Raw genomic sequence first — 18567 nt, 5'->3', positions numbered from 1 at the left:
TATGGATGCTTCAGGACAGCAACACAACTAGGGAAGAGAATTCTTACTGTACAGGACACATACAACAGGGAGTAGGTATACATACGTTTCCCTTTTTGAGCTTGCACAAAGGACAACATTTGGACTAGTAGTGAAAAACAACCTGCGATGCTTTTTTTTATTATTATTATTCTTATTATTCTTTGTTGTTGTTGTTCTTTTCCCATTTATGGCGAGTCTGAGGCCTTGGTGGCAGAATGTGGACAGTGGCTATTTATTTCTTTTTGCCTTTTCCCTGGCTCTCTTTAGAGACACTGTTCTGTGGTCATCTCTTCTGTGCATAAAAAAAAAAAAAAAACAACTCAGTAGGCCTGCAATAGGCATCAAAGTCTGTCTTTGCTACTTGAAAACCTAATTCAGAGCAAAGTAAGGTAAGGGTTCACTTTGTGTGGTATTCATAAAGCATCTAGCTCTGAAGAAGCTTTGTACTGATGAAGCTACTTGTCTACTGAGTTCAGTCTCTAATGTGTGACTGTTGGATGGTTTCCAATTTAATGAAGCTTTATAGCACCTTTTGTCTGCACAATGTCATAGGTATTTGTTTTATATGTCCACTTTGTGTAAAACTGTCATCTCACAAGCATTGGTGACCTATGCTACAGTCTGAACTCTGGTATGACAGACTAGATAAATTTGTAGCTTCATCATGTAACTTATTGGCTGGATCCTTTTTTAAGTTGTCCGAAGGAGAATTGTGACTTCATTCACTAGTCACCAGGGATGTGATACAACAAATGCAGCAATTCCTGATCTTTATGGCCATTGCCTCTCTGAGGGCAATCTCTTCACTATATAAATCCTGCACAGAGAAAGTATGTTGGGTAGACTCACTTTGCAAGAGATGGTGTCTCTGCTCAGGAGGGTGGAGACGTTGCAGTCTGACATACTCATCTCTCTCAAGAGAAGATGCACAATGTGTCTCCATTGTTGTTCATTCACTTAAATCAGTGCTTGGCTCTATTTTCAGCATGACATTTTTCATTATTTTATTGCAAATTTCACAAAGTTTGGTTAATTTAAAATTCCCACTGTTGAGACCTGATTATTGCTCGAGAATCTCTTGTTTTTAAAGCAAAGTCTAAGTTTCTGCCCGTCACAAAGGTGTGGAAGTGTGACAACCATAATCTTAACAGCACTGGCACGAAAAGTAAACAAAATGGTCCCAGACTTGTACAATGAGATCTGGGGGAGGAAGAAATGACAAGGGAGCACAGGATGTCTGCAGAAAACTTTTGAGTACTTGAGGTTGGCAGCACTATTAATGTAAACCTGACAGTTAAAGATCGATAGTTTTGACACTGAACACAGATCTGCTTTCTGCATTTCACATTCCTAGGTGAAGCTCGTTTCAGAACAACACAGCTTGCCATTCAGACCCCTAAGTGTTCATGCTGTAGCGTACCTGGCTGAAATAAACAGGAACTGACTTTCAGGAGAAGGAGAGGAGAATCAATATTATGCTAGCAGGCAGTGGAGGATGCTTTTGATTTTCTAGTTTTTCTTTTTCCCCTACAGTGATTATTCCCCTCGCAGTTTCCTTATAGAAATCACAGCAATTTCTCTACTATTGTTTTAGTAAAATGTACAAAATATCTTACATGCAGTGTGTGCTAGCCATATGAGAAGATCTTATAGTCTATTTTCATTCGTTCTATCCCAGCACAGGGGAAATATACTCACAGCTTGTTCTGTGTTTTAAGTTTTGTTTTTAAACAAGACTGTGGAGGACTCTTGATGTGGTCTTAAACCACCCTGCTTAACTTGTGATCTCATGGTATCTATTTGGGTGGCGATCCAGAAGCTTTGAAACCAAAATCTTGTGTATTTCTCAGCAAGGCTGGTTTTGAAGAAGTGTAACGCCCCCCAGTCATTACCTGAACTAAAAAGCTTGTAATTAAGAAAGCCTCCCCGCTGCGAGGCGATTTGATCCTTGTTTGCCGGTGGGAGCAGCGTTGTTCAGTGAGCGCAGGGTGACATCTAGCGGCTGCTTTCTGCTGCCTGCAGGCAGGACTCGCCTGGTCAGCGTCTCAAAGGACATCCCTGCCGCAAAGGGCCCCCAGGGCTCTCCTGTGCAGTCTCCTGCCCGAGCAAGGCCATTTGAATCTACGTCAGAGTGCTCGGAGTCCTGGGCAGACATGAAAACCTCCACAGGTTCTCATTCCAGCACATAATTATTCTTATGAAAATTATTTTCCTTATTTAAAACCTGTTTATTTTATTTTTTTTTTCCAATTTCTGTCCATTGTTCCATTTCCTCAATAAAAAGCCCAAATCCATCCTCTTAATAAACCCCTTGTATTTGCTGGGGGCTGTTTCTATGTCCCCCTGAAGCTGTTTCATCCCGGGAAGAGCAAGTCCAGCTCCCCCAGCCTCTGCAATCGTGTTGGTGGCCCCGTGCCATCCCACTGGCTCTCCGCAGAACACGCTCAAATTACAGCAGCTGGCCAGGTTTATGGTTTGGCTTGCTGGTAACAATAAGGATGACTGAGTTTATGAAGGATTTAAACAAACTTATCTAATTCGTACTTGCGATGGCACTAACCTTTTACACTGGAGGTTTTCTCCTAATTATATACACTGATTTAAGCATCTTATTATCTATTCTGCAAATGATAAACATGCCTCGGGGCTTATGAAAGATGACAAGTTCACTAAGGGCTTTCCTGCAATGTGTTTTTTCCACAGAAAATGTGTTCCTGCAACCGCAATTTTGTCATGCCAATGCACTCTGACAACGCTAGCACTGCGTGTTCCTGAAGTGCAGCTGGCCCTGCGGCAGAGACAGTGTGCGAGGCGCCTGTGCCACAACGTGGTGGTGTTACCAGTATGTTGGCCAACTCGGCGCAACAACCTTCAGTGACAGAAAGCAGCAGGCAGCAGAGAAGGTGCGTGCCAAGTTCCTTTCTGCTCTTGGGTCACAGCATGAGGGCTTTGGAGGAGGGTAAAACTACATCCCCAGCTGCCCTGGTACAGGCTAATGAAGGGCTCGTTGCTGCCCTGGCTGGGATCAAAGGGTGATTAGCAACAGCAGCTGTGAAAATCACCACCCTGGAGGGAGCAGGGGAAGGCAGGGGCTATGAATATAGGCTGAGAATGGGGCTCAGGCTGATAGGTAATGTGAATGCAGGATTAAAAGGAAAGAGAGGATGAGAAGTGGTGTTCGCTCACTTGAAATGGGGTTGCCTGTGTTCTGCTTCGCCTGTGCTGTTTTTTGCAAGAAGTCTTTCTGATGTTTGAACCTTTCATGACCATGAGGTTTAGGAGCTCCTGTTACAGAGTATTACAAAAAGTAGTACAGAGTAGTACAAAAAGGATTTTTGTGCTGGGCTTGGCTATGAAGTGAGACTGTGGGTGCTGCTAAGCTGTATCTCCGTTAGCAAGTAGCATGACCCAAAGCGTAGTGGGAAGTGTAGCTGGCCCTAAAGTCACAAAATCACAGGATTGTAGGGGTTGGAAGGGACCTCCAGAGATCATCGGGTTCAACTGCTCTGCCAAAGCAGGTTCCCTAGAGCAGGTTGCACAGATAGGCGTCCAGATGGGTCTTGAATATCTCCAGAGAAGGAAACTCCGCAACTTCTCTGGGCAAATTCATGATTCTTATTCTATACTGATGCGTGGGTTTTCTCCAGTCTGGTCCTGTGGCCACACATCCCTGGCGATGGAATGTGAGATGCAACTAGAGGTTTAACACCAGGAGCACAACTTGTTCTTGAAGAACACAGTAAATGTGTGGTGAGAAAAGGTGTTCTGCATTGCACCTTAAGAGGAAATGGAGGAGAGGTTTTGCTGGAAAGGCAGGCTTGTGCTTCAAACCAAAATGCCAGTGTGGATGTGCCAAAAGGTGGTAGAGGAATGGTTTAAAAATACTTGAGCTGTCAGAGCAGGTGGAGGTAGCAGTAGCTTCTTCATGAGGAACTTTATACCTCAAGTGAATAAACAGGTGAGAATTGCGCCTGCTCTAGGGTACATGTGACAGAGAAAGGTAAGGAAAAGAGTAACTGGAGAATATTGCTAGTCTTTGGGCCTGAGCTGATTCTGCAAATTGTGCTTGCTATTACACTATTCCTGATTTAGGCTGGAAGATTCTTAGTTGATGTTTTTTTTGGGGGTGGAGTGGTGGCGAAAGAGGGATGATTTATCTTTAGCCACATGTCTGCAGGGTTTTCTTCCCTTACAGCCTCCCACTCTTGCTTTGTTGTCTAGAACCAGTGTGATATGGCTTTGTCCCCAGCCCTCAGAGGTGACTGATGGACTTATGGAACTAAATGGCTTTTGGGTTTAGAAATAGCTGATTTTTTTTAGGAGTGGGTGGAAAAAATGGCTTTGGAATGAGTAGTGTTATGTCAGTACAAATCACAAGGAACCAGTGTGAAGCTGATTGCTTTTCCTGCTCAGACTGAAATTATACTGCCAGCCTGTGAAAAGCAGGAGCTCAAAATATATGGTATTAGGTAAAACTCTATGAATGTTTAGTAAATAGCACTGAATATATATGTATATACACATAATATTGGAGTTCTTCAGCATCACTTAGATGAAGGTGTCGACGTCTCTGAAGACTGTAAAATGCAAAAGAACACCTAGCCTTGAAGAACCATTGCACAGATTGTAAAGCTTGTCATATGCAACAAAGCAGTGAGAATGCAGTTTAAAGACAGCTCTCCCCTTTGTACTGTAATGCTTGTTTTGGTGTGTGGTTCAGTAAAATGCTGCCTGTTGTCAGGCCCTCAAACAGCAGTGGTAGTGTTGTTAATATTTGTTAGAGGACTTCCAAAAAACTCTTTTGAGACATAGCAGATTCCCGTAACAGGAAACTGCTGTGCTACATTTATTTTTTTTCCACACAGGAGTGTGGAAAATTGCTTAAGGGATGTACTAAGTTTGGGGGTATAGTACTCAGTTCTACTCGATTAGATTTTTTTCCTCCCGTATGTATATCCTTTGAGTAACAGTATGGAAGAGAAGGGCAGCTAGTCCATCCCCTAGTGGCTGTAAGGGAGTATAGCCCACGCTGGTCAGCAGTTTGCTACAGATCTACACCTTTCAGTGATTTTTGGTTGGCTAAAGGTTGTTCAAGTTCTAGCTGGGACTTCAGGAAGCAGAGGTGGAGACTGCCCTTTGCATGTGTAATAACCTAGGGGTCTGGATACTCAACCACGATACAGTGAATTCCTGTTTCTACTTCCTGGTAGTTGAAACTCTGACTAGCTGTCTTTACTTCTGAAGATTATTGGGGCAGCTATTGGGGTCAGAATAGGATGGTTCCTAGTTCTCATGCAGAATAGAGAAGTTTCTCATTAAGAAAGTTTCATGGAAGGAAAACCTCATACTTCCTTCTGAGTTCTAGCATATTTTGAAAATCTTCACATTGAGAGAAATATCCAGTAGCTGTTCAAATGCTTGGCTTCTTGTAGGTGGTATAACCTACCACTGCCTTCTTGTTTACACTTCTTTGTGAACAGGGACACTCCTTGGTGTAAACTAAATGAACTAGCTTGGCACCTGGGTTCTTCTACCTTAGGCAGGCTGCAGCAATTAGAGCTAAAAAGGTGAAATTGTAAGCACTGGTCTGATGTACCATCAGTCTAATTTTGTATATTTTTCATCATGTATTGATTATGATGCCAATGAAAACAATAAATTTCTTTGCATTGTATTTTATATGCAAATGGATCCTTGCAATATTCCACATGCAGTTCTGTGAGATGTCTAGAAGGAGTAATAGAGAAATAGAGAATAGAGAATAGAGAAATAGAGAAATTGTAAGATGTCTGCCTTAAGGATATCTGTAAATATCCCCATCGTTTTCTATTGCCTCTTCAAAAAAAAAAAAAAAAGTTGCCTGTGATTCAAAATGCAAAGCAATCTTGAGAAGAGAGATGAGGTAATAACTTTCTGGGGATTGTAGCAGTACGCAAAACAATAGTAGCAGCAGAAGATGCTAAGTCATGATAAAGTCTTTAATGTGTCTTCCTGGTACTGTACAACTGGAGCTGCAGAGACTGGCAAAACTTCTTGATTTGGGCTGCAGCTCCTCTGAAACTCTTTAAGTAGAGAGGTTAAGCAATCCCTGGAGGAGCAGACTTCACTCAAGTAGTTGAGAACTGTAATTGGTTTCCATTTCTGCTACAGAACTGTTTCCCAGGTCTTTGGCTGTATAGTTAACCTGACCTCTTACTGTGGTGTTGCCCTTTCACCTTGGTGTACAACCCATCTTGCTAAAATTAGTATTTTAGCCTGTTTTTTTTCTGTGTAGGAGACAGTGAATATTAGAACGTGGGCTCAGTTCTCAGGAGTCGTGGGACATTTGGTTGTGAAGATACAATAGTAATTATTTGAAATAATTTACAATCATGAGAGGTGCTCTATCTGCCATGTTCATGGACTAAGAAAGGTGGCTGTAGCTCAAAGCAAGAATACAGCAAATGTAGCAGTCTAGTCATACAGAAAATTCTTGGCTCAACTGATACCGATGGGGGTGAGAGGACTGTGGACTGAAAGGAAGCAGTGAGAGACTGGATGATACCGGGGCACAGAGAAGACTGGAACTCCTCAAGAGCTGAGAGAGGCAGACCTGATGTGGGAGAGGATCCAAACTGGGGGAACAGGCATGGGAATCATGGCTGTGCATTGATGAATGCAGCCATCCTGAGTTAGGTGACAGGTTGATCACCATGCACCTCGGACCAAAGATGATGTCTTTGCGTTTGGTAACTCTGGATGGATTCTTCTTTCACAAGCCTGCTTGGTTGCTTTTCAAAGCTCATCCCAGCCACCATGGATTAATCTACTGCAGTATATTTCTGCTGTTCCACTTTGTGTTTTGCAAGAATACTCAGCATATACCAGACTTAATTCTACCTAAAAAATGTCAAGTTGCATTGTTCCAAATTATGGGTGTGGCTCAAAAATGCTTGGCCACATGAGTGACATTGTACCTAGTGTAAATCAGCCCTATTTTCAACACAATAAACAGCTTTTGCAGAGCATTGTAGTGTTATAACTCTAATGCCTGCAGCTTGTTTTTAGCTAGCTCAAGGATATCTTCCTTATTCTGCCTTTTACAGTGTAGACAGACTTGTGCATCATGCTGTTAACTCAGGAGAAAAGGTCAGAATGTTGTGGTCCAAGTGTCACGCTTTTCAACAGGGAAAGCTGCATGTACAGAGAGAGCCTTATGTTATTAAACCTAATCAATAGAGGGAAGACTGTGAAATCTCTCTCCCTAAGGCATTACCATCCCCTTTTTCCCTGGGTGAGACATAGTTTTCTGCCAGAATAAGTCCAACATGCTTTTGCCGGCTTCTGGTTGGTACTGTAGAAGTGTTAGCAGATGCTATGTGTTCTTAAGGGCCTGAACTGCTACCTTTTGTTCCAGCTACAGAGCTCTGTTCACAATACCTTGGTTTCTTCACTTGTTTTAAGGGTGAAAGTGCAGGAGCTAGTAGCTATTCATGGATACTTGGAACAGCCATGGTAGTAAGCTAATAAATCTCAGTTCAGGCTGTTAAGCTGGGTCATCTGTTGCTGTTTGCAGCACACATACATATGTGCATGTGAATAGTCATAATGTGCTGCTGAGCAAATTCTTCCATGTGTTTAGCTTCATTTGTGGGGGTTAGACAAAATTGGGCACCAGGAAGCGATTGAATTGTTTTCAGTGTTTTGATTGTCGAGGGTTTATACAACTTGAGTAAATGTTAACGTTAAGACACTTAGGGGAGTTGCTCCAAATATGACTAGTGAACATAAGGAGTATTGCAGGACATCTCTGGAACTTTCTCAGAAAAGCCATCTTTCACTAGTACCTAGCTGCTACAGTTTATGGAGAAGTTTAAAAAAGTGTAGTGGAAAAATCCTTATTTTGACTTCCTGCAAATTTACTTACTGATTGTTTCCCACCCTCTGCCTGTCAACTAAATACCCCTAAGACTATGTTTGTTGCAAAAGCAAGTGATGGATAGGCTGCTTTAAGTGTTCCTCATGCTGTGACTTCTGCAGTTCTGCTCTGTTTTACCTTGAGCTGATTGTGGTATTTTGGCTCTAGCTGTGCTGAAACTTAAATCTTGCAGTAGAGAGGCCCCTGACTGCAGGGTGTGGGCAGTGGCTTTCTCATTTTGTTTTATTTGGTAGCTGTTGATGGCTGGCATTGTGTGAAGAGCAGCTGGTGTGATTGGGAAGATTGGCATCTTTTAAAGCCTTTCTCTTTGTGGGAGGTGCAGTGCACCATGGATTCGATGTCTTCATGATGTAATGGAGCTCATTGCTTTGGTTTCAGTTTGTATTGATTGCAGTGCAACTTCAAGCAGCAGGGTTCTGTGTACTTGCTGCATGACACCATGGTCATCTCTGTGTGATCTGCCGTGTGGTTTCCAGTCATAAGCCAGCCTTGTTGGTTTCTTCATCTGCTTGCAGACACACAGGTCTGCTATTTCTGAAATTGTGGGGTCAGCTGCTTTGAAGTTTCTCTTTTTTTTTTTTTGGTAAGTTCTTTAAAAACAAGATGAAGCTGCTTGTAGTTGTCTGTTCCCATTGATAGCCTGGAACACATATGTAAAAATCACCCCCTGCCGGTTTTGGCACCCTCCCTTGGGGGGGGGAGGGGGGGATTGCACCTTGCACTCTGACATTGGGGTTGCAGTGACATCATCAGAACTACCTACCTGCTATCCTGCCTTTACTAGGAAAAGAAGTTCAGTGAGTAACAGAAATGATGGTAAACCTAAATAGTTTTGCTAGCCTGTGCTTTAAAGAAGACTTAGCATTCATATCTCTTTTATCATACTTGACAACACTATCAAATTTATTCTCCAGTAATGCTAAAGTGATGTAAATGAAATCCCTATTCTAGTTTTTAAGAACATATTACATGTCCTCTGATATCCGCAGGCAAGGAAAGGTCGTTGGTCTCTTGTCAATGTCAGTAGTGCTTCAGTGAAAATTGCTGTGGGATATGACAGAACCATTCTCAGTCCCCTTACCATGCAAAGAGCTAGCTTCCTTCAAGGCATAGCTTGTTCTGCACATGCCATAACATGAACAGGTTCCATACCAAGCCCTTCTTTGCCAGCACTTGTCACTGGCATCCTGTAGGTTCTGCAGTCTGAACTGCAGTAGGAATACAATCAACCCCTCTTTCTAACCTCAAGCACATCCTCAAATAGGTTTGCTTTAACTTTCTACAGCTGGCACTTTCTCTTAACTAGAAGTGCCAAAATGGACGTGCATATAAGCTGACCTCTTCTACTTTTCTCGTAAAACACCTCAGGGAAGAGATTCCAAGTGATTTTACCACCAGACAGAAAACTAAATGCCTTCACAAAGCTGGCTGCAAGCCCAACTTTTAGCAAGATTTGACAGGTAGCGTTGGCCACCCCTTCTAATTTTTCAGAAGAAAGCTTTTGTTTTAATCCTGCCAGGTACTTTTTAAAATAAACTGTTCTTGTTCCTGATTTTAAGTGATGAAGGAGGAAAAATCGGTTGAATGTAAAAGCTTTTAGTGCTTCAAAGGGGGGGGGTGGGGGGGTGGGGAGCTTCATCCCTGCTTCATTCCTGCTTCCTGCTTCATCCCTGTTGAAACTTTGAAATTGCTCTGTTTCCCATGTATAAAACAGAACCAGAGGCACTGAAAAATCAGCTCTGAGAAAGGGCAGTCTGAAATAGGTTGTTCTTCTGCATGGAGGCATTGATTATTCACGATCTTCGCCTACTGAGACTGCAGTGTAAATTGCTAATCCAATTCTTCAGAGACTAAGCCTTAGAGTAGAAGTTGTTGGGTTTAGTTGGTCTGTTGCCACAGACTGTGGTGGAGCTGCAGTGATACCTTTATCCTGGACTGTGATGTGCTCAGGTACAGGTTACACCTCTTGGTCAGCAGTTCCTCATCTCCTTTGAGGAAAATGGGTAAGGACTTCATCCTACAGAAGCCTTCTGCTCAGTTAGCACAAAAGGTTGTGAGTAATACACAATGAGGAAGAGAGATTTTTGGTTGCTGATGACTAAAGTGGGTTGTTTCAGGGGCCTTTGTTTTGAAGCAATATTCAGGAATATGTTAATTTTTTGTCATCTGTTCTGTGACAGGTTGGCACCACTATTCAACTGTGAGCTAGCCTGAGACTACTTTACAACACTGAATATGGTTATTGGATCAATTTGGTCTGGTTTGCACCAGAATAAGCCAGTGATATTCTCCACTGTTGCTGAAGAATCGTAACATTTATTAAACAGGCTGTTTGTTTATCTGAATAGTTTGTGACATGAACTGCCTTAAAGACACATTTTCTGGGCTGTTTTTTATTCCTATGGCTGCAGAGACTGTTCTAGTAAGACTTGTGGAAGTCAGCTTTATTTCAAGTACTAGAACATAGGAATGTCCTGGGTTTCCCCCAGTCACAAGCAACTTAGCTACAGGCATAATGCTTCATTTTGCTCATACCTAAGATTCCTCTGTAATGCTGTCTGTAGTCTATCCTCTACAGAGTAATACTGTAGAACAACTGAAATCACAAATGCATATCTGTTTTTATTAGAGTAGCTGGATTTAGTACTTGCCTTGAGCTCTAGGTGGCCTTCTTGTTTAAGTTTAGAGGCCTAAAAATCTTTCTGGGTACAAATGAAGGTCTGAGCCTTGTAGACTTGATAGTAATGGTAGTACTAACTCAAATGCTGTTGGAAAATGTTGGCAGTATGTTCTTTTCTCTTTGTAAATCCAAGTGATGTTGGTGACCGAGCTGCACTGTCAAGGCATTCTATTTTAAATTCTCTAGGAGCCAGTATTAAGTGAACTTCTAAAGTTATAGCTTATGAATTTGAGTAATAGTCCTAGCGTGGGGAAAAGGGCTTGTGTCACAACTGGTGGTTTGCTCACAGACTAAATGGTTCCTGATCCCAGAGTCTGGAAACATGCAGACATAGGGCACCTAATCTCTTTCGGTACTAGACAAAGCCAGACCCAGCCCACTGAAACATTTTATCTGTTTTCCTCACTCTTACCATTGGTCTGACGTTCCTGACACAAAGATCTATGGAAATAGTGCAATGTTAGGGGAACAGCAAACTTCCAAGGGGATGTGCAGGCAAGGACTGCAACAGAATGGCCTGCAGCAGCATCATGGAACTGTGATGGTCATCTGAGTGTCAGTGACTTGTTGGTATATGCAGCTTCAGTTCTCTTTCTAGAGGATCCCTCACAACTTGTTTTCTGCTAAGGCTTGTATTTACTATGTTCAGTAGAACTTGATGGAGCCGAAGAGGCAACTTTCTCTGTGAGAAGCTGGAAATGGCAGTTGCTGAAGCTTTTCAAGACAATGGAACAGAAATCAGTCTGAACTGGTATCTGAGAACAGAGACAAAGTATCTTTGGACACAAAACCCACTAGCAAAGGCTTGCTTTTGAACCTTTTACAGTAAGCAGGCTGCTGAAGGTTTGTAGTTACCTTGCTCTAACCTGTGGGTGCTTTAGAATGACTTTGCAGGCTCCTGTAATATTAATGGCTCTGTAATTCCTAGCACTGCACTATTCTTCTGCTTGTAAATCTTGCAGAAAGTCTATTTCACTCATGTGCAGGTTTGTCTCCTCCAGCATCTATCTAGGAGAAGGAGGCTTGGAGGTCTTCAGTTTAAATAGTGGGGCCTAGGTATCTGCCGCTTTCTTTTATATTCTCTCTAGCTTTCCTTTGTGTGATATTTTTTTTTCAGCCTATACTTTTCCTTTCAGCCTGTACTAATTATGTCATAGCATCAGTCTCAGCAGCACTATTGATTTTAATTCAAGGAGATTAACTTAGGGCTCTGCAGTATAAGGGCTGATAAGCCTCTTATAGATGGAAAGATCTCTTAATGATCTTTCCATCAAACACCTGATGCAGAAGGAAGCCTGTTACAGGATATAGCAAGATCATAGCAGGATCCAGTTGGGCACCCTTCTGTAACCACGATCTTGCCCCTGACAAGCCCTATGCAACACCATTCCTGGAGCAGCAGTGGGAGTGGGTGACTGACTTGGGTCAGACCCCTACAAGCTGTGGCCTCTTCAGAACAAGAGAAGTAGCTTTTTTTTTTTTTATACATAACACATTAGATGACAGAACTGTCTGTTGACTTCACTGCTCATTTTTTTCTTCTGTAAAAGGGATTAAGGAAAGGGGAATGTAGACTATGAATGCTTCACTGACTGGTGGGAGCAGCTGGGGATGTTGCTGGGTGGGACGGAGGAGACAAGGAAATTGTGGTGAAGTGCTCTGGTCTTACCAGGGCTTGAGTGAAGCCTTAGATGTTTATTACCCAAAATGCTTGCAAATTTTTTTCACTTCATTTAAATTGTCAGAAGCCTCCTTTCTGACCATCCCACTATGTACCTGAGATTAAAGAAACTTGTCAATGGCTATCTGCATTTGATATAGCAAAATCATAGATTCTTAGAGGATGAACTGCCAGTTGCTTTTTTTGATAATGTGGTGTCTTATTAAATCATTCTTTTCAATGTCTTGCATTGGTTATGTCATGTTTTTATACTATACTTTTTCTCTTGATCTGTTCAGGTTTCCATCTGAGAGGTGGTGGTTATTTCAAAGTCCTTTTTCTATTTTCTTTGTAGCTGTCTAGGATTCTGCATACACAAGCAATGTGACTTTTTTTTTTTTATTGTATGTCAATGAAATGGAAATAGTTTTCCCCAAGGGATGGTCTGTAGATGCTGGGGAGGCCAAGTGAGTGAGGGGAAAAATCACTGAAACTGTTTTACAAGTTACTTGCATCCTGCTTTTGGAAGTCTCCAATGTAAAATTCAGTGAAGATAATACCTACAGATGTTTGTGTATATACATTTGATCCTGGATTAGGTTGTATTTATATAGAAAATCAAGATTTTTGACATCACCTGCTACAATGCTTGAAAGAATTGTCTTCAGCTGCCCTTCCTGTTTAAAATCATTTGGGATAGTAGTAGATTGAAAGCACTTGTTTAACACTTCTAGTGGGGAGGAAAAAAAGATTGCTTCCAAGGAAGAGTGTGATTATTAAACCTGGGCTCATGAAAATACAGGGAAGAGGAAAGAACAAGCAAGTTCATGGGGCCTGGGAAATGCAAGGAAACAAAACCAAAGATGAAAAGGGAAACAGCAAAGGGAACAAAATATTTTGAATTGGCAGGTTCCATGAAGAAAAAAAAAAAGCCTTCCCACTTTTTCTAATCATTCATAATTTTGTTTTTGTTTAAGGCTGGATCTTGAAATTCTGAAACAGGCTTTAAAGATGTGTTTTTCAAAGCATCTGGAGGAGGAACAACGCAATGTAGTTCTGTAGAAAAACAGATTGATCTCTGTTGTCCAAGTCTTATGAATGTGGGCAGAGAAGACTATTTCTTACATAGTAGTTCTAGGGTTGGTTTGTTTGTTCTGTAATCTAAGCTATAATTTGGAGTGACACATTACTGAGGTTTCATTTAGTGTAAAATATTTACAGTTAAGTGAAGGGAAATAATTCCAAGATATTGGTTGATGGTGTGCCTTTTTGCTTTTCTGAGAACACATCAGCCAATTTATTACAGTATACTGATACGCAGTTTTGCTGCTGGGCTGTCTGAGCTGCTTAAGCAGCCACGGTGGGCCCTCTAGTGCTGACTGTTGCATGGAGAGGGGTGCTCTCGTCTTGCAAAAAACAATTGCGGCAGACAGAGCTGGCATCTCAAGCCCAGGTGTCAGTGTGCAAAGTTCCAGTGTGGTCCAGCAGTGTAAGGCTCACAAGGCATCTTCTGTGACACGAAGTGCCACAAAATGCAAGTCTTTGCAGTAAAAGTCAACAAGAAGTCCTAGATGTCCTTGGTTTAAGATTCTGGGGTTTTCCAGTCTCTTTTCTTTTAACTGTATGTAGCAGTATCCCCAAGCAGCATTACTCTTCTAAATGCAGGCTTAATGGCATCTTGATTTTGAAAAAGAGCAGCAATTCTGTTACAGGGCCAATGTGTAGAAGACTAATTCTCTAATTATGAGTGAAAATGGCAAACTTCTGGTTTGATGTTGTGGAGAAACTCAAGTATAATCAGTTGCAGTGTGCTGAAGTTTACTTACTGTTGAATACTTTGGGGAAAAAAAAAGTTTGTGCCCTAGGGTAGAGTGCAAAATTCTTGTTTTCTTTGTTAATCTAAAGCTACCTTTTAGATTTGTAATCATTTCTTAAGTCTTAGCAGCTGTGATAATTGGGCAATGTTTTTGCATGCAGGAACTGCCAACCCTACAGTATTCTATGTACTTATCCTCCATACCCTGTGGATATTTTGTTGTTGAAATGAAGCTGTCATGCACGCAAGCAATATTTATGGCTAAGTAGAAACATCACCTGGTACAATTTTTTTGGGGGGAAAAAAAGTAGCTTTGCAATTAAAATGCAACTGAGTTTTGCAATTCAGATTGCTCTATCATGCTAATGCATGATAGAGCCATCTTCTGTCTTCACCCATGCTTTACCCCACGCTGGCTGTTAGCTAGCTTAGTATTGATTTTTCCCCTGAGTACGCAGGAAAATACTAATGCATTTTTGTCAGGATAATAGACTGAAGCATTCAGCTAAGGTCTTCTGGTGCTAACTTGCTCATCTTTCTTAACCAAATTAAAGTTAAATCCATGTAGGTCCATGCTGTAGCAGTTATGTGCTCCTGAAGATTACATGAAAAAGTTCCATCTGGCTTAGCTATCCATCTATTGCCAATATCTTTTTCTTGAACGTGCCTACTTGGCATGCACATGGCTGTTTGTGAGGACTGCATTCCCATTGTCCTCAGCGCTGCAAACAGCAGAGCCCTTTTCAGGCTAGCTGGAGCTGTCTGTGGTACAGCCTGGCTGCTGCTAGTGGGGATGTTTTATTTTTGGTCCCCTTTCACACACTGCTCTGTCATTCTGGTATGTGTGTGTGCACCAGCATTGCAGCTGGGATCCACTGAGTGTGACCAAGGTGGTGGCTGGAGCGAGGTATGTCGTGTACGGACTGAAAAGGAGACCTCTAGCTGCTACCATTGTGCACTTCTGCTAAGAACTGTGGTTGTTAACCAGCTGTTTGTGTACTACCTCCATGATTTGTAGATAGTAAAATAACGTGAAAGGATCACTGCAGTGTTGCCAGGCTTTCAAGTGCCTCTTGTACTCACTCTGGTCAACTCCAGAGCCTGATACACAGCTAGTCTTCATGCAGCTCTTTTATTACTGCTTCACTGCCTTCTTGGGCTCCTTTGGGAGAAGCTTTGCTTGATTTATTTAGATATAACTGAATGTGAGTGTAGCACTGTGTTCACCACGTTAGGGGCACAGGGTTTAGTGCCTCTTTATTTACTAGCTGTCTGCTTTTAAGAGCTTTTTTGGTGAAGTCACTGTTGTCCATTTTCTTGCACGAATGGAAAGCAGACATTCCTGTAGGCAAGTCTGTTACAACCAAAGAAAATTCTAGGGATTCACCCAACATAGGGGCTTGGAGGGGATGGAGTGTTAGTGGGGAGAGGAGAAATGTACAGCTGGTCGGTTTGTCTTGCAATAGCAAATAAAAAGGTAACTTTGAATAGAAGGGCTCTGATGCTTGCTTTGTGGAGTGCTGCCTTCTGCCCTCTTTCCCTTCTCCATTTGAATAAGGCTTGCTTGCACCTTCTCTCTTCTATCTCCAGTTTCAAGTTAGTACCAACAGGGAACAGCAGCAAAAGAAAGAAGATAAGGCAGGAGTTTCAGGTTTTAGCACCTCGGAGAGAGAAGAAAGAGGCTGGAATCTGTCCATCTTCTGTGCAGAAGTGTGCACAGAGTTGTGTGGCATGAGGGATCTTGGGGCTGTGGATTGGACATGGACTTTGTGGCTGCCTGCTTCTATCTTGGTGAGTTTGAGGTTTTGCGCTCTTGACTTTGACACAGTTAATGCATTTCTAGGACACTGAACTAATTCTCAGGAAAGAGCTTATTTTGCTCAGTCCAAGTTATCAATTGTCAGCGCACTAGATAGAAGAGGCCTTCTAACAAACTCAAGTTCATCTCTACAGTGATTCAGCTGATATAGATTATTGTGTCTAGGCAAAGAACTTTCTTCTGCAGCTGTGGAGTATCTAATGTGGTATTGGAAAAGCTTCTTTGTCTTGTATCTGCAGAGATTTTTTTCCTTGCAGCATCGCATGCTGTTGCCCCTCAGTGTTCAAGCACCTCAGCCCTGTGCCCAGAAACTTTTGTTGAAAGGGAGTGATTGATCTTGGACTTATATATGGACAGTTATATGGGTTTAAATGCAATGTCAATGGCTTTGAATAAAACACTACAGACATTTGAGGGACAAGACAGTGTTAGACTATTTTTCTATACAAACAGTTAAAATGGCCTATATGAGCAAAAACTTGAAACTGAGATTAAGTGAAGCATTCTACTGCTTATCTTGAGCTGTTTGTTTGAACAGTGGGTAAACTGCATACAAATAGTTCTGTCTAAATACAGTTATCCCCACTTCCATCCTGATGTGACTCTTGCATGTAGGGAAAAAGAAGGGCTGCTGCCTCCAGGGCTGTCAAGACTCGTTAGATGAGGTGATGCCAAACACGTCAACAGCATGGCATTGAGTGGGTGGCTAGCTGCTTTCCATCACGCGCTGATGGGACTTGACAGCTCATACAGTTGTGTGTAAACAAACCTGACAATTAAAATGCACTTATTGATCTGGTTGAAAGAAATGCTGTGTGGTTTTTCTGAAGTCTGGAACAATAGTTTCTTCACATGAATTCTATTCCTGGAGATAGATATGCAATATCTCCCCCCTTCCCTCCCTAAAGAAGAGAAGTTTAGGCAGTAATTATAAAGCAGAGAATTAATTCTGGGGCGGGGGGAGATTAATGATTCCTTGCTCATGCTTTTACTTGACAGCTGAAAATTGAGAAGACAAAGGTACGACAAAATGTACCACACACCTCTCTAGCTGTTTGGGTGCAGGGCCCAGGCCACCTATTGATGGTGGTATAAGCAGTTCAATAAAAAACAGAGAGATCAATGTGTCAGGTGTGTGAGTTAGATTATGCACAGTTTTGAAAGTGAGAAGACAAGGAAGCCAGTCAAGAGGATTCCAAGGTAGGTGTAATTCGAAGTAAGGCATCGAGGCAAAAAAAAAAAAAAGAAAGGGAGATTGTTAATGGGAAACTGAGTGGAGAGAAAAGTGGTTTTGAATTTTGTGGTTGGGATGTAATGTTGAAATCTAAAGTGAAATGTAAGGGATGAGTATTCAATGACAGTGTTGCACCTGGGTTTATCAGGGACAGGGAATAGATGTGTTGGCGTGTAAGGCAAGACATTAGAGTTGGTTGTGCTGAGTCAAGGCAGTGAGACAAAGGGCTGAAAGTAGAGGTAGTCGCATCCGGATGGAAGTTGGTGATAACTGTACTTAGAACTACTTGTATGCAATTTACCCACTGCAGTCTTGGTAGGAGCTATGTTTAATTTATTACCTAGGAGAAACGTGGCTCTGTGTGGCCTAAATGAGTGGCTTTATTTTTTTTTTCTCACCATAGAAAAGTATTGGGGGAGCTCACAGAACCCTTTGATTTCAGAAACATAGATGGCTGGGAGAGCTGCCCTCAACAGTCTGCCTTGCTGTGTCTCAGGCTTGGCTTGGAGAAGGTGACTGACCGCTGGCACAACGTGCAACATGGGGAGGTTGCTGTAGATGTTAGCTATGTCAGGAGGAAATTTCTGTCTCACTTCACTGGGGAGGTGAATGCTAATTGAGGATGACTTTAATCTGTTTCTGCACCATGAGGCAGAAAGTGACCAGACCAAGGAATGGGGGTTATTGCAAAAATGCTTCTGTTAGAGTGAAACTTCTGGTTTTAGTTCCGTGGCCATGAAAATCTTTGTGTGAATAAAACCATTCTCACAGTAAGATTTGCAAGCCATTGGTAGGTTTCATTTGATTAAAAGTTGAACAAATAGTTTGGCTTCGCTACATTCATATCAGTATAGAGCAAGGTCAAGCACTGTTTCAATGCCTGAAGCAATGAAGCTGTATTTTTATTTCGTAGTATAAACTTTTTTTGGGGGGGAGAGGTGAGCAAGGCATTTCCACATATAGCAGAGGACTTTGAGCAGCTATGTCTATGATTACTAAACATACTGTCTCTATACATATTCTGTTACATTCTCGTGCTACATCACAGCTATTACTACTGTTACTACTTTCCTGGTAATTAAGATGCATCATAAGAATTTTCTTGAAATTGCACACCCAAAACAGTGTTTCTGCTGCACAGTGGTTGCTGTACTCCTGCTGGCTTAGTACTTTTTGCTGTTGAAGCCCAGCTCACTCTATTCAGCACTAGTATCTTGCACCCGCTGAAAGTGGCTAAAATTAAGAAGAGAAGAAGCATAGTAAATGGGGGAAAAAGGAAAAAAATTATCTAGCGCTTTGTTTGTGGTCAGTATGGCTATTTTCCTGTGTCCATACAGATGGAAAAATCCCTACAATCCTGTATAAAACTGAGCAGTTGACCACATACTGCATTTAGTAAGACTATTTGTCACTACCTGT

The 18567-nt window shown here is 41.9% G+C and overlaps 1 protein-coding gene across 1 annotated transcript in view; it reads left to right on the top strand.

Annotated features, from left to right (window-relative positions):
• The window catches only part of OTOR (otoraplin), a 132406-nt gene that overhangs the window by 7758 nt on the left and 106081 nt on the right, over positions 1-18567 (top strand). The window contains exon 5 of the mRNA XM_066993411.1: positions 2725-2924. The gene's annotated coding sequence lies outside the window, so the exon portion shown is untranslated. The remainder of the gene's footprint in view (positions 1-2724; positions 2925-18567) is intronic.

This window comes from Anser cygnoides, chromosome 3 (assembly GCF_040182565.1).
Source record: "Anser cygnoides isolate HZ-2024a breed goose chromosome 3, Taihu_goose_T2T_genome, whole genome shotgun sequence".
Taxonomy (NCBI): Eukaryota; Metazoa; Chordata; class Aves; order Anseriformes; family Anatidae; genus Anser; species Anser cygnoides.
Note: the sequence above shows the minus strand (reverse complement) of the source record. Positions and strands in the feature narration are given on the sequence as shown.